This window comes from Bos javanicus, chromosome 20 (assembly GCF_032452875.1).
Source record: "Bos javanicus breed banteng chromosome 20, ARS-OSU_banteng_1.0, whole genome shotgun sequence".
In the NCBI taxonomy this organism is placed as follows: Eukaryota; Metazoa; Chordata; class Mammalia; order Artiodactyla; family Bovidae; genus Bos; species Bos javanicus.
The window spans coordinates 62,763,469-62,789,725 of record NC_083887.1 but is presented as its reverse complement, the minus strand read 5'-3'; the positions used below and the strand labels follow the sequence as shown (position 1 = coordinate 62,789,725).

General features: G+C 46.5%; 1 long non-coding RNA gene across 1 annotated transcript in view; it reads right to left on the bottom strand.

Moving 5' to 3' along the window:
- Positions 1–643: 643 nt before the first annotated feature.
- LOC133233760 (uncharacterized) overlaps positions 644–26,257 on the bottom strand; it is a 44,759-nt gene continuing 19,145 nt past the window's right edge. The window contains exons 4-5 of the long non-coding RNA XR_009731835.1: positions 8,340–8,544; positions 644–4,660 (exon numbers count right to left, since the gene is read on the bottom strand). This is a non-coding gene — a long non-coding RNA (uncharacterized LOC133233760). The remainder of the gene's footprint in view (positions 4,661–8,339; positions 8,545–26,257) is intronic.

The following is a 26,257-nucleotide window of genomic DNA, read 5'->3' as shown; positions in this document are numbered from 1 at the left end:
TGAGGACCTAAGGGAGGGGTCCTCTTGAGATAGGATGCTCTTAGAGAGGACAGCAAGCCTATGAGGGGCACCTCAACATAACTTGTCCGAGGAGACGGCCAACTAGAGTGCAGATGAAGATGTAACTGGTAAGAAAGCGATCACTCATGCTGTCCAGGAGGGGTCTGGGGCTTCCCAGGTGGCGCTAGTGGTAAAGAATCCACCTGCCAATGCAGGAGACAAAAGAGACGTGGGTTCGATCCCTGGATCGGGAAGATCCCCTGGAGAAGGAAATGGCAGCCCACTCCAGTATTCCCAGGGACAGAGAAGCCTGGCAGGTTACAGTCCATGGGATTGCAAAGAATCAGACACAACTTAGCAACTCAATAACAACAACAACCACCTCATTACCATGTGGAATCTTTCCATTTGGGATCAGAGTACAGCTCTCCATTTTTTAGGCTACGTTTCATGTTCTACTATGAAATTTTATGGATTTGTTCATCTGGGTTTTAACATTTTTTAGGTTTTGCATCAGTTAGCAATGTGTTCACTTGTGAGGTAGAGAAAATCTAAACACCAGTGACTATAACAAGTGAGGTTCTCCCTCCCTCTCGCCCCTGTCCTGTCCCCCCGCCCCTTCCTCCTTTCCACCTCCCTCCAACATGCCCAAGGCAGTCCAGGCCCAATGCCTTGCCCCAGAAAATCATCAAGGAACAGAGCATCTTCTGCTGTTTTTTCCACCATCCCCAGCAGGAAGCTTTCATGCTGTGACCACAAGAAGGCTGCTGTGCCTCCTAGCATCTTATCTGTCTCCCAGGCAGGAAGAAGGTGACATTCTCTTCTTATCTGGTAAGGAATGCCCTCCCATGGAATTCTGTACGTTTCTTGGAGCGTGTGACTGCTATCCCATGGGCAACCCTAGCTACAAAGTATGGTGGGAGATCAAGTTTTTTTTGTTGTTGTTGTTTTTTTTTTAGAATATTGCCAACAGAAACATAATTTGCAGTTGTTTAGTAAAGAAGGAAGGAGGCTGGCTATGCCCCTGGCATGGTGGCCACAAGTCTATTCTCAGGTACGTAATGTACTTCATTGCTATTATGAAGGAGATCATTTTTCTTCTATTGTAATCTCTAGCTACGTATTGCTAGCTAAAGAAAAATTAAAGCTCTTTATATACTCAGCTTACATTCAGCCTTTCTGCTAAACTAATTTATTGGTCTTCATCATTCACTAGGTGATTCCTTTGGTTTTTCAACTTGAGCAATTATAACATCTGAACATAATAACAGTTTTGTTTCTTCCTTTAAATTTTTATTTCTTTTCTTGAATTGTAGCTAAGACATATAGGAGCAGTAACTACTTAAATTTTGTTATGTCACTAAGTAAGGGGACTCCTATGTAAGTAAGGGGGTATATGTTCTTTATTATTAGTTCAAGGAGCTTCCTTCTATTCAGCTTTCTCAAGGTTTATGTGGTGAATGAATATTTATTGTGGGTGGGGGAGAGAGGTTAGCATCTATTATGAAAATCATGGAGGCTTGGGGTTTTTTCTTTTAATTTCAGGCAGTTAACCACACTGATTAATATTCTTTGTTGAAGCAACCCTAACTGGCTCAAGGTGTATTGTCCTATTAATAAACTGTAAAATTCAATTTGCTAATATTTTTATGGTTTCTGCATACACATTCATAAGTGTAATGAGCCTTTGGGATTTTTTATTCTTTCCTTGTGTGGTTTTGATAACATGTTTTCTACTAACTTCATAAAATGGGTTGGTAAGCATTCTTTCTCTTTTTTTAATATTTTTATTTATGTATTTATGTGACTATACCAGGTCTTCCCTGGGATCACAGAGTGTGAGCCACCGGATGGCTACGAAGTCTTTTTTCCATCTTTTTCTATACTCTAGAATAGTTTCCCCAAATCTAAGTTATCTTCTCCTTGACTGTTTGGTAGAACTCATTTATTGGGGTTTCTCTGGTAGCTCAGACAGTAAAGAATCCACCTGCAATGAGGGAAACCTGGGTTCAATCCCTGGGTCAGAAGATCCGTTGAAGGAGGGCATGACAACCCACTCCAGTATTCTTGCCTAGAAAATCCCCATGGTCAGAGGTACCTGGCAGGCTACAGTCCCTGGGGTCACAAAGAGTCGGACACGACTGAGTGACTAAGCACAGCACACAGCACATCCATTAAGCAGTATGGACTTGGTTTTGTTGTTCAGTCACTAAGTCATGTCCGATCACTAAGTCATGTCTGACTCTGCAACTCCTCTTGCTTATTGATCTTTGTCTATCATTTCCACTTATGATTGTTTCACTACTTGTTCTTGGGTCAATCTTGATTATTTGTATCTTAGGAACTTTTCAGTATCAGCTACTGAAAGTATTAGTATAAAGATATTTAATTCTTTAAAATATTTTGAGTCAAAAATATTTACAACTATAGATCTTTTCTTGTTTCCTCATAATATTTATTTATATTTTTTCTTTTTTATTGATCATACCTGCCCAAAACTCACTGGTTTTCTTAATCACTTTAAATAACTTGCTTCTGTTTGTTGATTAATGCTACTGGACTTTCTGGGTTTCTACTTCATTAATTTCTGCTCTAATCTATATTATTTCCTTCCTTCTCTCTTTAGATTTGTTTTGCTGTTCTTTTTTTTTTTTTTTACAGCTAAGAAAGCTTAGATAATTTCTTTTCAATCTTTATTGTTTTCTAATAAATGCATTCCTAGCTCGAAATTCTCCTTTGAGTAACACTGTGGTTTTATCTCACAAGTTTATATGCACAGCTCGGGTAGTCATTTGCTTTTAAGTACTATAACTTCCATTTTGATTTTCTCATTAAAACATGAATTATTTAGAAGATATTTTTTAATCTCCCAATGCATTCAGGGGATGTTCTGTCCATCTTTTTGTGGGTGGTTGCTGTTTTTATTGCACTGCCCCCAAAAGAATGAAGACTCGATGACTTCAACTTGGGAAATTCACATTTCCTTTGTGGCGTAGGTCAATTTTAATAAATTTTTCTATGTATGTATTAAAAAGGAGCACACTCAGTTGGATGTAGAGTTAATTCCATTTTTCAAATCCTTGATATTCTAATTAGTTTTTCTTTTTCTTAATCTGTTCATTTTTGATAATTTTGTTTCCTATGGCTGCCATAACAAATAACCACAAACTTAGTGGCTTTAAGGGCTTCCCTGGTGGCTCAGGAGGTAAAGAATCCACCTGCAGTGCAGGAGGCCCAGGTTCAATCCCTGGGTCGGGAAGATCCCCTGGAGAAGGGAATGGCAACCCACTCCAGTATTCTTGCCTGGGAAATCCCATGGACAGAGGAGCCTGGTGGGCTACAGTCCACGGGGTCACAAAGAGTCGGATATGACTGAGAGACTAACACTTCCACTAGTAGCTTTAAACAACAGAAATTCTTTTTTCTTTTTTAAAATGCATTTATTTTTAGTTGGAGGATAATTGCTTTACAATACTGTGCTGGTTTCTGCCATACATCTGCATGAAGACAACAGAAATTTATTCTGTTGCAGTTCTGGAGATCAGAAGTCTGAAATCCAGGTGTCATCAGGATCTTGCTTCCTCCTGAGACCCTTAGTGACAATCCATTGTCTATGGCTTCTGCCCACCCTGGCTGGAGGCCACCTCACTTCAGTCTCTCCCTCCATCTTCATGTCGCCTCCGCCTCTGTGTCTCCAATTCCCCTCTGCTTCCTTCTTACAAAGACACTTGTGATGGCGTTGTGATGGTGCTTAGAGTCCACCTGGGTAATTCAGAAGGGTCTCATCTCAAGATTCTTCACTTTATTACACTTACAAAGACTCTTCACGAGTAAGGTAGTATTTAGAGGCTCAAGGGATCAGTATGTAAGCATATCTTCAGGCCACAGTTCACAGTTCTCCCCATTACAAGAGCAGTGTGTTAACATCTCTTCAATTCTAGGTTAGTCAATTTCTTTTTCAAAGAAACTTAGCTGTAAATATTTCAAAGATGTGGCAAGATAATGGCCCTATTATCAGGTTACTTTAAGCCATAAGTAGACACTGGAATTTAAGAGGAGATAAGTCAAATTGATCCATGGACCATTAATTATACAAGAATAAGGCATGTATACAGGGCTTCCCAGGTGGCACCAGTGGTAAAGAACACGCCTGCCAATGCCGGAAACGTAAGAGACACAGGTTCGATCCCTGGCTTGGGAAGATTCCCCTGGAGGAGGGCACGGCAACCCACTCCAGTATTCTTGCTTGGGAATCCCATGGACAGAGGAGCCTGGAGGGGCTCCCGTCCATAAGGTCACAAAGAGTCGAACACAACTTAAGTGCCTTAGCACATGTGCTTGCAAGGTATGTATACAAAAATAATAAAACTTTTTTTGTATACGATAGGAAGGTATGTAAGCTTATCACCAGAAAATCCCTCAGTGTCTTTTAAAAGTAACTACTTCAGGAGCTTTCCTTATGTCTCAGTGATAAAGAACCCGCCTGCCAAAGCAAGGGACATGGGTTTGACCCCTGGCCTGGGAAAATCGCACATGCAGCAGGACAGCGAGGCCCTCGTCCAAAACTCCTGGGGCCTGTGCTCCACAACAAGAGCCACTGCCCCGAGCAGCCTCCGCGCACAGCAACTGAGAGTCCACAGGCAGTGAGGCCCCAGGACAGCTGCAAAGAAAAAGAAACAAAGGCATCTTTTAAAAAATAAAAACACTCCAATTTTTACTTGTTCAATAGGAACTAAAAAAGGCTAAATGAATTGAGGATGTTGACATGGGCGGCACTAAAAACAAGAACAAAAAAGTTGTGGTAGTAGGTGTTTACAATGTCAAAGCTGTTATATTTCTTTGGTGCAACTTCACTTTTATGAATTGTCTGTCTCTGTCCTTAACACTTTTCATTTCAAGTTCTAATTTATCTGTATGAATATTGCTACATTATCTTTTCAATTAATTCTAAAACTTTCAGAGTCGTTTTATTTCAGCCTTAGTTTTTATTTTATCTTTGCATCATCACAGCTGATAAAGTTGGGCCTCTCTCTGACTTTACAACATGTTTTTTTTCCCTTTGCCCCACTTTCTCTAAGCTCATTTTGACCCTATCTTCCCCAGACCTGACTTCTGTTTACCCCTCTGCACACCCGAAGCCTTAGCCTCAGGTGTTTTCAAGTTCAATTACAACTCCCAAAGTAGATTTAGGTTCTATGAAGAATGCCATTATTGTTGTTTAGTTGCTAAGTCGTCTCAGACTCTTTGGCCACCCCATGGACTACGGCCTCCAGGCTCCTCTGACCATGCGATTCTCCAGGCAAGAATCCTGGAATGGGTTTCCATTTCCTTCTTCAGGAGATCTTCCTGACCCAGGGATCGAACCCACATCTCCTGCATTGCAGGCGGATTCCTTACCACGGGTGACCAAAGTCGTCCTGAAGAATGTCATAACTGCCCCCAAAGTACATAAGTTCTGAGAACTGTGTGAATGACCAGTTACTTTTCCATTTCGTCAGAACCCCACCATTATTTCCAAGGCTCTAGCAACAAAACCTCTGGCTTGATATTTCAAGTGTGCAAGCTATTTTTAAATGCATCTGGTCGCACTGTTCTTTTGTTAAAAAAATAATAATACTTTTTAAAACATCCTGTAGACACAGCCAAAAAACATACTTTGAAAGTTAGTTAGGAAAGGGACGTGATTTTAAGGGCAGCTAAAGAAAGGTGAACAAACCCAGTCATTTGAAATTGTTTTGTCATTCACTGACTTTTTTTTTTAAAAACCAAGCTCAAGCAGAACTGATTCTGAAAAGGACAGAGTTACAGAAGGGCACCAGTGTGCCAGGGAGAGAGGGCCTCGGAGGCGGTGTGAGACCATCTCTCGGCCACCTGAGCAAATATTCTTGGCTCAATTAAGCTGCAGCTGCTGAGCTAGTAAAATCCACAAAAAGAAGGAACAGGGTGAATAAAGAGACAGCCATGAAAGAAGAAAGTGCAGCCAAGAGAATCTCCAGATAAGGCCAAGGCATTAGAGAGAAAAGGAATTTATAACCTAGAGAACAGACTTCGCTGAGGCTTCTCACATTTCTACTATCTGGGCTGGAATCATCTGGGTTCACATAAAAGGCTGCTGTGTCCCAGCCATCATTCATGTGTCTCTAAAAGGCACAAATTCCAGCATAGGCAATTTCGGTGGGAACTGAGCGATTTATTTACTGGAGTCTTGCTTACGACTGTTGTATCAGGCAAGAGAAAAGATCCGTTCACAAGGAAAGTGGGGGGCCGGCGTCCTCTTCCTACGACTCTGGAGGGGGTCTCTGCCGGACCCGAAATGAGAGCCAGTTATAAAACCTCGGCGAGGCCAAGGGCAGAGCCACTCAGCGAAGGAGGCCGTAAACCAGATGGAAAGATACCCTCGCCCCACGCTTTCCTGGAACGTAATCCTCAGGTCTGGGGTTTAAATCACTCTATGAACCAGTTTCCATTCCTGTAAGCAGGTGACCGGGCATCCACGAATTCAGAACTGCCAGACGAAAAAAAAATTGGTAAGGTGATGAGACCTACCCAGTGTCTTCACCTGAAGACCAGATGCCTCCGGGAGTGCGCTGAGGGATGAGAAGGGCTCAAGGAGGAGGACCGGTCCTGGGAGGGCTGTGGTCCCCACCTGTCACCCCTGCTCCCTGAATGGCCCAGGCAGGACCTTTCTGGGGGCCAGTATCCCCAGCTATGAGAACAAAAGAGAGCCCACCTGCATTCCTTGTGCATGCGCAGCAGAGCAGCTGCTGCTTGCGATGCCCTGTCCATCTCACCCCTGAAACTCTTAGCTAGAGACAGAAAGGGAGCCAGGTAAGGGCTAGCAGTCTCCATCTTCAAGGAGCAAGAAGCTAAAGCTGCAAGGCGCCGCCCTTCCAGTGTGCTAGGTCCTTCAAACCTCTGTGAGAGGTGACTCCAGGGTACTAGGTTCTTCCAGCACATTCTCCACTCCTCTGCAGGAGGTGAGGCGGTCTCTGAGGGCTCTTCTTCTTTCTACACGTCCACACCCTCCTCCTTCCTGATCCCACCCAGGCAGTCAGGACCCAGGTGTGCTCACCTGCTTCCCTGACTACCCTCTGGCTCTGCCTCCCCTGGGGAAGCCGTGACCTCACCCCGACCTCAGGAAACCACCACCCACCTCCTTCCAATGGGACTCCTGTCCCGGGTCCCTGGAATCCACATCTGTCATTTGGATGACTAAGCAGTCATCCCCTTTCTAACAGAAGCCAGGTCTCCTTCCGAGGAACAGCCTCGCGCACCACCAGCCTCACCACGTGTGGTCGCAGTGGGTCGGCAAACACAGGTGCAGTGAGGTCCAGGGCTCCTCCTCCGGGAGGGACTCTCCCAGGGCTCTGGGGACACTGAGGAGAGTTAGGGACCTGTCTGCAGGGCAGGAACAGAAACACAGATGTGGAAGACAGACTTGCAGACACAGCGGAGGAGAAGAAGAGGGTGGGACAAACTGAGAGTGGCGTTGCCATATGTACACTAGCATGTGTAAAATGGCTAGCTAGGGGCACACAGTATCAGTAGTGTTAGTCGCTCAGTCGTGTCCACCTCTTTGCGACCCCATGGACTGTGGCCCACCAGGCTCCTCTGTCCATGGGATTCTCCAGGCAAGAACCTACAGGAGTGGGTTGCCATTCCCTTTTCCAAAGCTAGCAAGAAGCTGCTGTATAACACAGGGAGCCCAGCTCTGTGCTCTGTGATGACCTAGAGAGGTGGGATGGGGGGTGGGGGGTGGCAATGGTAGAGAGGCTCAGGAAGGAGGGGATATATGTATACATATGCTATGGTTTTTCCAGTGGTCATGTATGGACGTGAGAGTTGGACTAGAAAGAAAGCTGAGCACCAAAGAATTGATGCTTTTGAACTGTGGTGTTGGAGAAGACTCTTGAGAGTCCCTTGGACTGCAAGGAGATCCAACCAGTCCATTCTAAAGGAGATCAGTCCTGGGTGTTCATTGGAAGGACTGATGCTGAAGCTGAAACTCCAATACTTTGGCCACCTGATGTGAAGAGCTGACTCATTGGAGAAGACCCTGATGCTGGGAAAGACTGAAAGCAGGAGGAGAAGGGAACAACAGAGGATGAGATGGTTGGATCGCATCAGCAACGTGATGGAGATGAGTTTGAGTATGCTCTGGGAGTTGGTGATGGACAGGGAGGCCTGGCGTGCTGCACTCCATGGGGTCACAAAGAGTCGGACACAACTGAGCGACGGAACTGAACTGAACTGATAGCTGATTCACACTGTTGTAAAACAGAAACTAACACAACATTGTGAAGCAATTATACTCCAGCAAAAAATTAAAAAATACAAACCTCAGGAATGGATGCTCTCACAGTCCTAAAAGCCAGATATCTGACATCAAGGTGCCAAGCTCCCTCCAGAGGCTCTTGGAGAGGATCCCTGCTCGCCTCCTCCAGCATCTCGGGGCTGCCAGCATTCCTTGGCTTCTGGCTGCATCACTCCAGTCTCTGTCTCCTCACGGCTTTCTTCTCTGTGGTCCACCTTTTTCTCTTCTGCCTTTTACAAGGGCATGTGTCACTGGACTTAGGGCCCATCCAAATAATCCAGAATGATCTGATCTCAAGATCAACTTAATGACGTCAGCCATGACCCTTTTTCCAAATAAGGTCAGAGTCAGGGGTGCATGGATTAGCATTACCATCCGAGAGGCGGCCACTCAGCCCACCTCACCCAGTGCTCACCCTGTGCCTGGCCCTGTTCTCAATTCAATTTCGTCCTCCCAACCTGTTTATAACATAGGACTGCTACTGCCCCCATCTAACAGATGAGTAAGTCACGTTCCCGAGACAGCACGGAAGGGCAGACCCAGGATTCAGGTCCAAGCTGCCTGGTCCAGAGCCCACAGCCTTAATCACCATGGACACCCCAGCCCTAGGGCAACGTGGGGGCCATTTGCTGAGTGCCTTCTCTCCTCCCACTGTGTGTGAGTGTGTCACACCCTGTGTTCCTTCCAACCATAGAGGCGCTGGGGGATTGTTCTTTGCATTTTATAGGTGAGGAAATAGGACTTTGGGGTTGAAGACTCAAGCCACACAGCTGATGAGTGGCAACGTTAGGGCTTGAATCCACGTCCATCTGACAAGGAAGCTGTGCTCACGTTGACTGTTCTCATCAGGACTTTGTGTGACCACAGGCCAAGCTCCGTGGCTCGGCCTCCGCAGGCCACTGAGGCTTGTGCATCCACCTGGATGGGAAGAGGAGTGGGAGCAACACCTCTTCGCAAATGCTTGGCCCAGAGTCACACGTTGCTCTTCCTGTTCATGGTCTGCTGGCCAAAACTGGACATGCCCTAGGGGGCCTGGGCCACTAGACAACGGGCCACCCCTCCACCACATGGAGTGGAACTGCTCACAAAACCTCCCAAATTCTCAGGGTTTGGGCACACAGTGGGCACTGGATAACTGTCAGTGAATAAATGAATGCATGAACAAATGATGTTAACCAGGGGAAAATGAAGGTGCCTCCACAGCTTGGCCAGCAGAGAGTGGGCAGGTGTAGCTCAAGGCACCGCTAGCCTATATGGCTATTTCCTGCAAATTCTTAAAAGGTGCCCCCTTCTTCAAGATTTCCATTTATTAAAAAAAAAAAATCATCATAATACACAGATCTTTTTTAGAACAAGACAGTTTAGCGCCATCTGCTGTAGTGAAGTATCTGCACCGTCTGTGACGTGAGTGGTGCCTCCTGGGAACAGGCACCGCTGTGCAGTGCGCAACCTGCACGGCTGTACAGGGCAGCTCTGAATCTGACAGTGAGTTGACTGACCAGGCCAGCCAGGAAAGTGGTCCAGGGCTGCGAGGGGACCTCAGGAAAGACCACATGCAGCTGGGATCGACCCCTCATGCTTCAGCTGCTGGAGGAGAAAAGATACGGGGAGTGAAGCACAGGCTTCCTCCACTACTAGAGGGGCAAACATGTCTAATTTCCAGACACTACGGTCTGGAAATGGGCCAACCAGATGCGCCAAGGAGCAAAGAGATTCATGCTGGTGGGTTGTCAGCCCTGACTGGGCTCTGGTTCCAGGAGGGCAGCCTGGCCAGCGGATGACTCCCACCAGGTGGTACCATATTGGTCTCAAAGGTTTGGTGGAGCAGTGGTAAAGAATCTGCCCACCAGCGTAGGAGACGCAAAAGATACAGGTCGATCCCTGGGTCGGGAAGATCCCTTGGAGGAGGGCATGGCAACCCACTCCAGTATTCTTGCCTGGAATATTCCATGGACAGAGGAGTCCATGGGGTCACAACACACCAGACACGACTGGGCACCCACACAGGCTGCCAGAACAGTGCTGATGTGCCCATTTTGGAGATTCTTACTCATGTCAGACACAGGGCAAATTCAGGGTTCTGAGCTCACGAAGGGTCCCTGCTGATCCTTGGACTGGAGCCAAGTGCGTAGGTCTGTGGACTGGCTTTTGCCCATCTGTGTTCCCACTACACTGCTGCCTCTGGTCCTTAGCACCCAGGAGCAGCTGGGGTGGTGGCAGATGGCTTTTAGTCTGGTGTCCCTTAGTCTCCAGGTCATATGTATGGCAGTCCTAAGAGGCGGCTGCACCCATGTCCTGCTAGGACTTTTCATATCATTGCCCCACACACGGTGTGACTTTAAAACATCCTCTCCCACTTCCATTAACATGGTGACATCACAGTCTTCTGAGTCAGTATTTTCCTTATGTTACTTTTTTTTTTTTAATTTTAGATTCACAGCAAAATTGGGCTAAAACTACAGAACATTGCAGAGGATGAGATGGCTGGATGGCATCATGAACTCAATGTACATTAGTTTGAGCAAACTCTGGGAGATGGTGAAGGACAGGGAAGCCTGATGTGCTGCAGTCCAAGGGGTCACAAAGAGTCAGACACAACTGAGCGACTGAACAAAAGCAACAGAGCATTGCACATACTTCCTGCCCCCCCCCACCCCACACACAGAGCCTCCTTCACCATCAGTATCCATCTGGAAAATTGTTATGCCCATTATTATATTTTTTCACAAAGGAAAAATAAAATCAACATCAAAGTACACTTCACAAATGGGTGCAAAAAATTATGAGAACCGCTAAGCACTTAGATCTTCATGACTAAGATAATCACAATGGTATGATCACTCACCTAGAGCCAGACATCCTGGAATGTGACATCAAGTGGGCCTTAGAAAACATCACTATGAACAAAGCTAGTGGAGGTGATGGAATTCCAGTTGAGCTATTTCAAATCCTGAAAGATGATGCTGTGAAAGTGCTGCACTCAATATGCAAGCAAATTTGGAAAACTCAGCAGTGGCCACAGGACCGAAAAAGGTCAGTTTTCATTCCAATCCCAAAGAAAGGTGATGCCAAAGAATGCTCAAACTATCACACAACTGCACTCATCTCACATACTAGTAAAGTAATGCTCAAAATTCTCCAAGCCAGGCTTCAGCAATACATGAACTGTGAACTCCCAAATGTTCAAGCTGGTTTTAGAAAAGGCAGAGGAACCAGAGATCAAATTGCCAACATCTGCTGGATCATCAAAAAAAGCAAGAGAGTTCCAGAAAAACATCTATTTCTGCTTTATTGACTATGCCAAAGCCTTTGATTGTGTGGATCACAATAAACTGTGGGAAATTCTCAAAGAGATGGGACCAGACCACCTGACCTGCCTCCTGAGAAACCTGTATGCAGGTCAGGAAGCAACAGTTAGAACTGGACATGGAACAACAGACTGGTTCCAAATAGGAAAAGGAGTTTGTCAAGGCTGTATATTATCACCCTGCTTATTTCACTTCTATGCAGAGTACATCATGAGAAACGCTGGGCTGGAAGAAGCACAAGCTGGAATCAAGATTGCCAGAAGAAATATCAGTAACCTCAGATATGCAGATGACACCATCCTTATGGCAGAAAGTGAAGAGGAACTAAAGAGCCTCTTGATGAAAGTGAAAGAGGAAAGTGAAAAAGTTGGCTTAAAGCTCAACATTCAGAAAACTAAGATCATAGCATCTGGTCCCATCGCTTCATGGCAAACAGATGGGGCAACAGTGGAAACAGTGTCAGACTTCATTTATCTGGGCTCCAAAATCACTGCAGATGGTGACTGCAGCCATGAAATTAAAAGACACTTACTCCTTGGAAGGAAAGTTATGACCAACCTAGATAGCATATTGAAAAGCAGAGACATTACTTTGCCAACAAAGGTCCATCTAGTCAAGGCTATGGTTTTTCCAGTAGTCATGTATGGATATGAGAGTTGGACTGTGAAGAAAGCTGAGCGCCGAAGAATTGATGCTTTTGAACTGTGGTGTTGGAGAAGACTCTTGAGAGTCCCTTGGACTGCAAGGAGATCCAACCAGTCCATTCTAAAGGAGATCAGCCCTGGAATTTCTTTGGAAGGAATGATGCTAAAGCTGAAACTCCAGTACTTTGGCCCCCTCATGCGAAGAGTTGACTCACTGGAAAAGACTCTGCTGCTGGGAGGGATTGGGGGCAGGAGGAGAAGGGGACAACAGAGGACGAGATGGCTGGATGGCATCACCGACTCTATGGACGTGAGTCTGAGTGAACTCTGGGAGCTGGTGATGGAAAAGGAGGCCTGGCGTGCTGTGATTCATGGGGTCGCAAAGAGTCGGACACGACTGAGCGACTGAACTGAACTGAACTGAACTGAAGCACTTAGAATAACTCGCATAAACACACATGCACAATGGCTGGGACATAAGAATGAGATTCTTTATCAACTACTGGGCTCTTGGACAATTCAGGATTTGTCAAGATTCCCAGTTATATGGGAATACCTTGTGCACTGTCTCTGGGATAACTCAGGAGACTATCTGCAAACCTTCAGGTTGACATTTTTATAGAAGTAACAGTAAATCCAAAGGAAATCTTTTATGGCTGTACTTTCCTAGGTGAGTGTAGGAAAAGGGACAGATGCTCTCTGAGCCAGGAGACCACTCCTCTCCCCCGGCCTGGCCCCTGGGTTGTGGAGTAGAAAGCTGTGAGCGACACTGCGAGAGAGCACATCGAAGCTTGCAGAGATGAGCATCTAAAGAGTTCAAGACACAGAAGATGTGCTGTTCTACTGTATACTATAAAATCAGCACATTGAACACGACCACAAAGAAGTTATCATCCAAGCGTTACTGCATCCTCTGGGGAAGGGTTGCCTTCATAACCATCATTGACAAAGCACAGTAACACATTGAGATTGCCGCTGGAAGCCAGTGTTCCTGGATGGCTGAAGGGACAATGTCCACTGTGTGTAATACATCGTGGCCTTGGTTAGTGCCCCAGGAAAGCACACGGGCAAGGTGAACTGTGTTGTTTCAGTGTAAACAGGTTCCAAAGAGCCATGTACTGTGTGTGACAGCAAGGTGGGGGGTGTGAAATCATCAGGAACTGGTGCCTTGGACCATGAATACAATGTAGTTATGGTCCCTAGACTTGAACAGATAGAGTTGGTGCCTGGAGAGAAGGAAGCAGCTTCACGTGCACTGATTGGGGAAAAAAAAAAAAGTTCCTCAGTATCTCTTCTCTGCATGATTCTAAACCTTCATTGATAAATCAATACACCTCAATGGAGCCATGCATTTTTTAAATATTTATTTATTTGGCTGTGTCAAGTCTTGGCTGTGGCATGCAGGCTCTTTGATGGCTGTGCACAGACTCTCAGGCTCTGGTGTGTGGGCTCAGGAGTTGTGAAGTCTGGGCTTAGTTGCATGTGAGATCTTAGTTCCCCACCCAGGAATTGAACCCACGTCCCCTGCATTGCAAGGAGGATTCATAACCACTGGACCACCAGGGAAGTCCCCTCATGCATTTTTGAACACGTGTTTCAATCGAACTTTTAACATGGCCAGAGGCCTCACAAAGACTATTTACCCCGGATCCCACACAAGCTAGGGGAGGCCTTGGTAAACACCACAGTAAATACCGCTTGATGGGCTTGAGGAAAAGGAATTAATGGGCTCACAGATGAGAGCCTGGAGAACAAGAGCATACATCTTTGGAAAATAGACAATGTGATGATACAAATGAGATTTTTAAAAAATAATAATAAAGAACTGGAAAAAAAGAATTATAGTATGCTTTGCATTTAAGAACAGTTTTGTTGTCCCTACGTCTTATATTTTGGACAGAAGAGAAGAAAATCAGTTCTACACCTTGTCAGAAAAAAAAATACATTGAGATTTAGAAAGTATACACACAACTGGGACATTTTCTACTCCAATAATATATCACTAACCTAGACAACAAAACCAAGAGAGAGAGACATTAATAGAGGTTTAAACAAGTGTATCTCTCAGGCAGATCCTTTAATTCCTTTAATTTTACATTAGGATATAAAATTGCTCATTCTAATGGTTCGTAAATGCCTAGTCCTTCCGAAGCCCCATTGACAAATACACAACACAGGCAGAGGGAAATATACTGTGGTTTCTGCTCCGGCTGTATTTCTGTTTCCTAATACCAATGATGAACTTGAAGCCTGGTGTTTGCATACAGATAGGTCTAGATCCCCATTTTGCTGCGGCTGTACAGTTAAGCATGTCACTGATGTGTTACTTCCCAGCCTCAAAACACAATTTAAAGACCACTTGATGGAGAGTGGAATTACAGCAACGTGCTTAAAGCGTTATGGCTGAGACTCTTCCCAAAACTGCTGGCAATAGGGCAAGGTTCTATGGCACATAAAAGTCAATCCCACAGTCCTGAGCTGTGACAGCTCATGGGTTCTGACTCTTTTTTACACTTCTTCATGCCCCCCGCCATGGTACACTGCCACCATCCCTCCCTCCATCCAGTGACCGCCGGGGCCACCCACAGTGCACACAGCAACGCACAGGGCCTGCCTTCCAGCAGCTCAGAGACGACATAAGCCACTGGCAGAGAAGCAAGTGCAATACAAAGGGAACATGAGTGCATTCCTGTCGCCATGAAAACACAGAGGAAGGAATGTCTGCCAGCTGGCTTCCCGATGGCTCAGTGGTAAAGTATCCGCCTGCCAATGCAGGAGACTCCGGAGATAGAGGTTCGATCCCTGGGTCAGGAAGATCCCCTGGAGTAGGAAATGGCAACCCACTCCAGCATTCTTGATTGGGAAATTGCACAGACAGAGGAGCCTGGCGGGCTACAGTCCATGGGGTCAGAAAGAGTTGGACACGACTGAGCGACTGAGCACACACACATGCCCCTTTGAACCAAGCCTTGGTGAACACGAATTCAACCAGCAAACAATGAGATGGGGTATGAGAAACGGCATCCCCCACAGGTATAAAAGCACAGAGGTGCGTTTAAAAACAAAACTAACTCACAAATGCACAGCTTTCTCAGGAAACAGGGGCAGAGAGGCAGGTGGAGTGGCTGCATTGTAAGACGGGAAAGACCCTGGAAAGTCAGGGCCAGATGACAAGCGTCCTTCACTGTGAATCCAGGAGTTCACCGTGCAGGCAGCGGAGGGCCACTGAAGAGGCTTTGTGGGCTCTGTGGGTTAGCTGGTTGCTGCGGGTGGTGTTGCTTCCCCGTATAGGAAGCAGAGATGGCAAGTCATCTATGGAGCAGCAACATAGAGCATGACTGTGCTGGAGATAGGAAAAAGGTGAGGGGACCAGCTAAAGGCCACCCCTGGGCATGGGCACCAACCCCAAGTTCTAAGTGGAGGTGATAAAGATCCAGGGCTGGGAGTGATATTTAAGAAGAGCTTTCGCCAAGGGCTTGGTGTCCAAATGAATGGGAGGAACAGGAGAGTGGAAAATGTCCACAAGTCTCTACCTTGAGTAAACAAACAAAACCTGTGTGCATGTTAGTCACTCAGTCGTGTCTGACTCTTGGCTACACCATGGGCTGTAACCTGCCAGGCTCCTCTCCATGGGATTCTCCAGGCAAGAATACTGGAGTAGGCTGCCATTTCCTCATCCAGGGAATCTTCCCAACCCAGGGTTAAAGCCTGAATTTCTTGCATTGGCAGGTGGATTCTTTACTGTTGAACCACCAAGCCCAGACCCAGACTTACAAATTCACAAGGAGAAATACAACTGTCACGTGGCCTAAACCCTGTTTCATGTGGCCATTGCAGTCTCTGCTGCGTAACCTGGGGAGAAAACTTATGAGTGGTTACTGGTGAGCAGGAGGTCAGGCCCTATGACCCATGTGGTCTCCTGCATGGTGGGCACAGACTGGGGGTCTGATGTGCTCCAGCCTCCAACCTCCTACCTGGGCACCCTCACAGGCACTGTGAGCATTTGTCTCGCTCTGGTCTCCTTTCTCTGTTCTCCTCTGGACAAGGTTTCTATTGTCCCTCCCCATCAGATCACTTCCTAAATCCTACCGTTTCACACCAGCATCATCCCCGCTCCCTAGTGCCAGCAGAAATGGAGCCCAAACGCTGTGCTGAGGCTGTCTGGGGTCAGGCCACATCTCCCTTCCAGACTCGCTTCCTTCAATACGATTGCACACGTCTGATGCACTACGGAGGGGTTAGCTGTGGTATCTGTCTCCTGCTCACTCCCGAGCCCAGGGTCCTCTTTGGTTGTAGTAGTGATGACTGCCTGCATCAGTTGAGCCCTTTCTCTGCACTAAGGGCTGCTGAATACCTATTGATCCATCTAGTCTTCAACCCTGGGGCACTATACAAGCCTTGAATCCAGCCCTGAGCCTGGAGTCTACACTCTCAAAGATTCCACCATCTGTAACTTCCACGTCTGCGCAGCCCTTCCATGGTCCACACAGCACTATGTGAAATCAACACTCGAATAGGTTGGATTTCTACTGTGAAAAATCACGGATTAGAATCACGAAAGGTGGTGCTAGTGGTAAAGAACCTGTCTGCCAATGCAGGAGACATAAGAGAGGAGAGTTCGATCCCTGTGTAGGGAAGGTCCCGTGGAGAAGGAAATGGCAACCCACTCCAGAAAGCTTGCCTGGAAAATCCCATGGACGGAGGAGCCTGACGGACTACAGTGTACAGAGTCACAAACAGCCAGACACGACTGAAGCAACTTAGCACCCACTTAGCATCGAGACCCTTAAAATTAAATGCTTCAGTATTTTTAAAACCAGATACCTTCCTTTACAATAAAATGAGACTGTCAAGACTTCTTGCCTGATTCTAAAATCTGTATTTACTTTACACACATATCTTGGATGTGTCAGATGGCATTTCTTTTCAAACACCCTGTCATTCAGACCATTCCTTCCCAGATCTCCAAAGCAGTCGGAATTGACAAGGTTTTACTGTGTGAAGTGATCTCCAGCTGTGGCATCAAGTAGGGTTAAGCATCTTAACTTCAGTTTGCCTTCTTGAGTGTAAAAGCTGGCTCTGCCACAAACTTGCTGAGTGATCTCCTTGTCATTGTTCAGTCACTGAATCGTGCCCGACTCTCTGCAACCCCATGGACTGCAGCATGCCAGGCTTCCCTGTTCCTCACTATCTCCCAGAGTTTGCTCAGATTCACGTCCATTGAGTCCGTGATACTATTCAACCACAACCTCTCTGACTCACATTTCTGCATCAGTTTCTGCATGGGTGATAATCATGACCATCCACCCATCATTGGTGAGGTCAGCTGATAACCTTGGTACAGAGTGGCAGAGAATAAATACTCAATAAACACCGGCTGTCACTATTCTACACTATGTTCTAAAGACGTGGTTGAATATTTCATTTTTTTGGAATGAGATGTAAAACTGTCTTGGTTCAATTCTATTCAAGAAAATATAATAAATAAATATTAAAATGAAGTCAAATCACACACTTGTTTTGGATGGATGGCTAATCTTTGTTTTCTCCTGCATGGGTCTCTTGAGGACTTCCCTGATAGCTCAGTTGGTAAAGAATCCACCTGCAATGCAGGAGAACCTGGTTCAATTCCTGGGTTGGGAAGATCTGCTGCAGAAGGAATAGACTACCCACTCCAATATTCTTGGGCTTCCCTGGTGGCTCAGCTGGTAAAGAATCTGCAGGCAATGCGGGAGACCTGGGTTCGATCCCTGGGTTGAGAAGATCCCCTGGAGAAGGGAAAGGCTACCCAGTCCAGTATTCTGGCCTGGAGAATTCCTGTGGACTGGGTAATCCATGGGGTCTCTTGAAAGAAGGAACACCGTGCATCTGTGCCGTTAGCAGCAGCGCTGACTCACTACTAAAAGAGAGGAAAACTCGGGACTCTAAATTCTGAATCTTTCAGACAGTCTCACTATCTTCCAAACACTGCCCCCACATCTTGAGATACTTTAAAATCGATCAGAATAGATTTGGCAGCAGAAGCACATAGTATCTGAAAACAACAATAAGGTAAAATATAATTCCCATTCAAATTTTGGGACTCTGTGTATTACAGGTGGGTTTTTAGTTTTAGCTAACTTTCCCCCTCTTTCTTCCCTTTTTGCTCCAGTTGTTAGTATCCGAGGGTCAGAGAGAGTTCAGTTGCACAGAGGAGAAAGCGATCAGTGCTGAATGGCTCTGTCAGGCTCCTGTATTTAAGGGGACAGAATTGCATATCACAGGAAAATGATTGTTCTGCTGCCTTTTCATTAACAATTTGTCTAAAAGGAGACAGATTTAACTGCTCCTGTTGAAACTGGGAAGCAACCAATTGAATGTGTTCCATAAGGATTATGTCATACTTCAAACATATGGTGAGCTACAAACACCAAGACGGTGCCTTTGGAAATACTGGTGAATTCCTTGTTATTTGGTGACTGTTTAATTGAGCGGCCATATATACTACTTTAAAAAAAAGGAACTTGTCAGTATCTACACAATCTCACATGAAATATTGTAATGATTTTCTTTTATATATATATTTTTGGTCCCTGACACATCACAGAAAAATTTCTTTGGGAGACCTGTACAGAAGGTTATTAAGAAAACGATAGCTACAAAAGGCATCCCAGGTCAGCATTATCCAGGGCTAGATCACACCCATGGCCTGAGGAAAACAGAGGGTATTTTCAGCCATAGGAAAGTCCCTTGGGACATTAGAAAGTCCAGCAGGACACCAGGCGATCCTTCCACAGACAGGACTGTCCCACACTCTGCAAGACACAATGTCGCTGGGCCATGCACACTAAATGCTATCAAGAGCACAGGCCCTTCTAGTCACACCTGGAGAATCCCATGGACAGAGGAGCTTGGTGGGCTACAGTCCTTAGGGTCACAGAGTCGGACACGACTGAAGTGACTTAGCACACTCCCCATCATTGTGACAACCAAAAATGCCTCCTCCAATTTCCACAGTGTAGCACTGCTCAGGGAAAATCACTCCTACAGCAAGCCACGAGAAATGGCTTGCTAAGATCTAAGCCATAAGATCCAGAGAGAAAAATCAAGAAGGTGGGAGGTGGGGTGCATTTATCTGGGATTCTGCCTCCTGCCAATCAAACAGCTCAGGCTCCACCCCCAAGCCCTTGCCCCGGGAGTCTCACAAGTCTCGGAACACAAGCAAAGGTTCCTCTTAGCAAAGCCATCTCAGGACAAAACTCACATTTTATGTTCTAATTTCTTTGACATTCAATTTATGCTCTGCCCCACATACATCCCTACCATGGAGGTAAATTTACTTAGGACTCTCTGATGGCTCAGCAGGTAAAGAATCCACATGCAACACAGGAGATGCGGGTTCCATCCCCGGGTCAGGAAGATCCCCTGGAGCAGGGCAGGGCCACCCACTTCAATATTCTTGCCTGCAGAATCCCAAGGACAGAGGAGCCTGGCGGGTTGCAGTCCATGGGGTCACAAAGAGTCAGACGGGCCTGAAGTGGCTGAGCGTGCCCTTGAAGATGAAAGGTTTCCACCTCAAAGAAGCAAAGCACAAAGCTGATGTGCTGTTACACCAGTGAGGGAACGATCCTTGGTCTTCTTGATGGTCCCCAAATAATCCCCAGCCTGGAGACACTCAGTCTGCCAACAACTGGCACTGATCCCGGATGGGACTTGAGTGTCTGTGCATTTTCACTTTGCGGTTGGCATCTCCCTTCCTGCTTTGCAGAATGCGCAGCCGCCTGGAGGTGGAACATAACTGCCACAGTTGCGGTAGCAGAACCAGGCTCTGTAACTTCCTCCACAGAGGCACCTCTAGTGTTCAGAGGAAACAGAGGGCCAAATGAGGAGTTACATCAAGGAGAGAATTATCATAAAACACTCATCAGACACTAGTTATCTTACCCACGTGCTCTACACAGGACAGGGGCACTGGGCTGCCTTTCAGGGCTAAGTCCATGTGAGAAGGACCTTTAGAGGCCCTAATGCCAGCCATTTCTCCCTGCCCTCACGCATTAATATGCGTTTTGCACAATGATGTGTGCTGCTACTAATACTAAACACATGATAAAAATGAGACCCAGTCCCTACGTCTAAGCAGTGCCAATTGAGGCTGCTGATGCTGTAACAGAGATAAACACAGCATCCTCGAGAACATTGCGGGTAGGGCAGGGCCAGGGGTTGGCAGGAGGCAGTGATAACTTCCCCCCAAATAAAATGCCTGAGATCCTGAAATGATTGGGGCAAATGGGTGTCATATGCCTGAATGCCCGAGAACATTAAAAACTGGAAGCAAGTTTTGTGTCTAGACCGAGCTGAGTCTAGGAACCTATTTGATATGCAATTTTCTACTTAGCAGAGCAGGTACACAGAATTCAATTTGGGGGTGATCTGTATTCTATTCAGTTTCCACAATAGCATTCAAAGGTAGGCAGGGACAGGGGAATTTATCTTCCTGCAAATTCACTCCCTAGGGGTCCGCTGGCTCACAGCGGGTTTCAGTGCAAGCTAGGAGGATGGCAGAACAGACAACAGCAAGAAATTACAGCCACAAATCGCCCTGCGGGAGCCTCACTACCAAAGCCACTGGCTTCTGCCTGCTCCTGTAATTGCAGACCCCAAACTGCGGGAAAAGGGATAACTAACCTGGACCAAAAAAAAACAAAAAACAAAAAGCCTCTTCCACTACCTACAGAGCTGGTGTTGCTCTAGTCTAGGGCAGAAAACCTTTTCTAACATATTTCCTTGAGCTAAAATATTACCATTTCATCACATTTTATCATTTCTAAAATTTGGAATGTGTTTTGCAAACAGCCCATTTTAAGCAATAGTATTTAGTTCTCATCATACCAAAAATACTGTTATTTAACTGATAATGCATTTTACACTCAGTGATATCTGAGGATCTAGGAAAATCAGTAATTGCCATGAGTTAAGAAGTATCTTACAGAACAACTAGAAAAATAATACTGAATGGCTAAGTGTTGCTTCCCACATACATCCATGTCAAGAGTTTTTCCAGCAACCTTGAGGTTCAACTTTTGGGATTTCCAGGGAACTATTAGACCTACCCTACACTTGGGCTTCCCAGATTGCTCAGTGATAAAGAATCTGCCTGCAGGTGCAGGAAACTCGGGTTCAATCTCTGGGTCGGGAAGATCCCCTTGAGGAAGAAATGGCAACCCACTCCAGTATTCTTGCCTGGAAAATCCCATGGACAGAGGAGGCCAGCAGGCTACAGTCCATGGGGTCGCAAAGAGTCGGATATGACTCAGCAACTAAAAAACAACAAAGCCTTCACTTAAGTCCTTGCAAGATAGACCTCCTGCCCAAGCTCTCCCCCACCCCTCGAGGAATAGCCCATCTCTCATCAGTCAGAGGGCACACCAAGCAGAGACAGAGGGGTGGAGTTAAACCTCTGAGCTCAGCCCATGTCACATTCTTGATTTTAAGAAAGGAGTGCCCCAAGGCCACCGCTGCCTTCTGCCTCTGTTGGGGCCCTGGGGACAGTGAGTCAGCATCCCTGCAGTGCTGCAGAAAGCTCAGCTGCCTCCTCATTCAGCAGCCCAGCTTCAGGAACGACCAGGCAAAATGGTCCATTTCTTGGAAACACCTGACTGACAATGATCGTCTTGGAGAAAAGTATCCAGAGCCCAGGCATGATGTTGATCTGGTGCTGGGATGGAGCTAATAGCAGGGACTCACTCACCGCATGGTGGGGTCACCTGTTACCTTTCATCCTCTTGTTCATTCATCCTCCATGGCTATTAAATCTCAGACCTCGCATCTTGGGCCTCAGCATAACTCACTAAGAAAAATCAAAAACGATGCACTGTAGACATCTCTTTTCAAAGTCTTCATCCCAGGACTAGGCAGAAATTTTTTCCTCCTAACCAATCTAGGATTTTCATGAAAGTGTTAGCCACTCAGTCAAGTTGAACTCTTTGCAGCTCCATGGACTGTAGCTCTCTAGGCTCCTCTGTCCATGAGATTTCCCAGGCAAGAATACTGGAGCGGGTTGCTGTTCGCTTCTCCAGGGGGTCTTCCCAACCCAAGGATTGAATCCAGGTCTCCTGCATTGCAGGTAGATTCTTTACCGTCTGAGCCACCAGGGGATCCCAGGACTTTCATGAAAAGCAGCTAAATGCAGAACAAGGTTCAGAGAGCTTTAGAAAGGGCTAGAAACTTCCCCACCCATGGCCAACAACCTTGAAAAGGCCAGTGGTGACTTGAAAGCTGAGTCCATTTAAGGAGCTGTTAATAGCCTGAGCAGTAACAGAAAAGCCAGGAAATATCCATTCTCCACGGGAGCCTGGCCAAGCCAGGCAACTGTCAAAACACCTACAGAAGCAACCTTTGAGGTGGGAAATGAGAGGAGAGCGATGAAAAAAAACAGACGTTGTCAAGAAATACAGTTTTCCTGAAAGAAAAAAGCTAAAGGGAAATACAAGGCTAATATTTGAGAGTGAGAAAAATATATGACTTCTCTGCTATTGTTTGGGAATTAAAAATTGGGAGACACAATAAACCTACATTAAGTTTTACAAACTTCGTTTTTAAAAATGTTGTTAATGGCATTGTTTACCAGACACCGTGAAAAGATGAAAGTCATCGTGTGCGAGTATATTCATGGGGAAAGATGCTGTTGCTGGTGTTCAGTCGCTCAGTCGTGTCTGACTCTTTGCAACCCCATGGACTGCAGCACGCCAGTATCTCCCGGAGTTTGTTCTAACTCATGTCCATTGAGTCGATGATGTCATCCAACCATCTCATTCTCTGTCACTGCCTTCTCCTCCCGCCTTCAATCTTTCCCAGCATCAGGGTCTTCTCCAATGTGTCGGCTCTCCGCATCAGGTGGCCAAAGTATTGGAGCTTCAGCTTCAGCATCAGTCCTTCCAATGAATATTCAGGGTTGATTTCCTTTAGGATGGATTGGTTGGATCTCCTTGCTGTCCAAGGGGCTCTCAAGTGTCTTCTCCAGCACCACAGCTTGAAAGCATCAATTCTTCGGTGCTCAGCCTTCTTTAAAGTCGGACAATAAAGGGAAAGATGGGATTCCAGAATAATGAAGAGGACTGACTGTGTGTGGAAGGCAGCTACATGCTGAGTGCTCCAAGGCCCCAGAGAACCGCAGAAGAACAAGGCAGAAGGCGCGGGGGGACAAACGCCACCCACCACCTGGGAGCCCCCCAGTGGGTTGTCCCATGAATGAGCAACAAATGCCTGAGACTTAGACGTCTGCTTGGCCAGCAGCTGGTGTGACCCGAACAAACACACAGCTCTCTCTACTGAGGCACCATCTTGACATGTCCCATGCTTCCTGGGCCCACATCTGTAAAACGGAAGTATTAATATTTACAGGTGTGTTGCTGTAATTGATGGGAAGGGGATGGGAATCTGAACCTGGAACATTACAAATTTTCAGTACAAGCCTGGATTTGGTTTCTTCCAAGGAATAGAGACAAAGACAGAGAACAGGAACTGCAATGAGGTAAATCAAATTTAACAGCATCACTAATAACAAGAAATAGCTTATTAGAAACAGATATAAGGGGGAAATAAAATGTTTACATATGGCCTTGTTCTATATAACGGGAGGCATTGTGTGTGTGTGTGTGTGTGTGTGTGCACATGTGCGTGTGCTCAGTCATGTCTGACTCTTTATAACCCCGTGGACTACAGTCTGCCAGACTCCTCTGTCCATGGGATTCTCCAGGCAAGAATACTGGAGTGGGTTGCCATTCCCTTCTGCAGGGGATCTTCGCCACCCAGGGATTGAACCCAGGTCTCTTACGCCTCCTGCATTGGCAGGTGGATTCTTTACCACTGAGCCACCAGGGAAGCCCCACTGCTCTGTCATTAACTGAATAACCCAAACGCAACACCTGTACCTGTGAAGCTATCCACAGTTTCTCCCAGGTCTCAGAGAAACAAAATAAGACTTATACTTTCCATTTGAAGGAAAAGGTCATAAAGAAATGAAAACACCGAAGTCTGGGAGTATCTGGTCCAGCCATCTGATGAGCACATAAAATCTGGAAAATACGCATCAGTGAAGCAGACATCCACCATGTCTCCCCTCCCCCAGCACTATTTCCCTTCTTCAAGGCACAGAATCCTGAAGGGCTTTACAAAATTTTCCACCACTCAACTCTGTGGTTGAGAGCCTGACTCCACCCTCCCCGCCCCTCACTCAAGGTCCATGCCTGCCTGGCTAAAGTCAAACAGATTATTGCATCCGCCAGCCATGGAGATTGATTTGCGCATGGATTTGGGAGCTGGGCCAGACCACGGAGTCTAGCCAGGGTATTAAGACTGCCTGGAATGGAAAGCGTGAGTTCAGTCCCCATCAGTATGCTACTGCAACAGCAAAGAGGGTGGCTACGAGCTCCAGCAAGCCTCTGAATTCTCAAAGGATTGCTCGAGTAAGATGAGGGCTGGGGTGCAGCGCGGGTGAAGTCCTCTCCACTGGGACTCCCACACAGTGTTGTCCTAACAAAGGGTAACTGTCCCGGTGTGCCTGGAGTTACTCAAACCAGGAAGCAGTGATGGGAGAGGGAAGTGGGGTGACAGGAGCCTGCCACTTGCCAGGGGACTTTGACAGCAACCCTCCCCAGGTGCGCTGCAGGGGTTAAAAGGTGAAATCTCACCTCCCTAGTCTGTGCTTTATATTTGGGGGTTTCTTTTTCTGATGACAGGAAATAGCACGTGCTCATTGTATGTTTGTGTGCTTAGTCGCTCAGTCGTGTCCCACTCTGTGCGACCCCATGGACGGTAGCCAGCCCAGTAATTAGTAGATGTATACCCAGTAGCACTTTCTATACCTGTATCAATATATGTGACTTTTCTATGATCAAACGATCATTGCGTTTTAATGATCCAGAAGTAATGTGGGCTTGCAATACTGTGAAAATGTAAATTAATTATTGCTATTCATAAGTCCATGAGGTTGCAAAGAGTTGGACACAACTGAGCAACTAACACTAACTAACTAATTAATATAAGCATAACTCAACTTTTAATAATAATCTTCAGGCTCCTGATACTTTCCCTATAGTCCTTTTGCAGTATTTATTTATTTACTTGGCTTTGCCCAGTCTTAGCTGTGGCATGTGGGATCTAGTTCCCCAACCAGGGATTGGACCCAGAATCCCTGCCTTGGGACTCTTAGCCACTGGACCACCAGGGAAGTCCCTTCCCTATGGCTTTTTCTTTCCTACCTACCTCCACGCAAAGCAAAATGCTTGGTTTCCTCATCTCTGTGCATAAAGGTGACATGTTTGGCTGAGGCAGTTGGATGACACAGACTAAGCTGGGCCAGTCACCCCCCTGAAGGACAGGAGTGTCTTCCGAATGCTGGGGTGTCGTTGGCCTGGGTGCTCCTAGAAGCAAGATGAAGCCACGGTACCTTTTGGTTGATGATGAGTGACGCTGCCTCTGGTGTCAGAGGACAGATCTCACTGCCCAGGGGTGAGGGATGGTCCTAAACCCACCAGTTGCAGGAAGTCTCTTTGTCCTCTAAAAGATGGAAGAAAGCCATGGGAGCATCACGTCCATGCCCGAGGCCCAGCTTAGAAATGGGAATCTAGAACCTGCCCTGGACCCTGAGGATCTGATGTGAGTGGGGAAGGGGGCCCCTGGAGACATCACAGTGCCCCATGGGCAGGCAGGGGGAACCCCATAAGCTGCACACCCTCTCTGCGCTGAAATAGCTGCAGTCTCCAGCTAGGTGCCCAATTCTCGCCACCATTATTTGACTCCATGAATACAAACTCCCTTTTAGAAAATGGGCTTCCCTGGTGGCTCACACAGAAAAGAACCTGCCCACAATGTGGAAGACACAGGTTGGATTTCTGGGTTGGGAAGATCCCCTGGAGAAAGGCATGGCTACCCACGCCAGTATTCTTGCCGAGAGGACACCATGGACAGAGGAGCCTGGTGGTCTACAGTCCAGGGGGTCCCAAAGAGTTGGA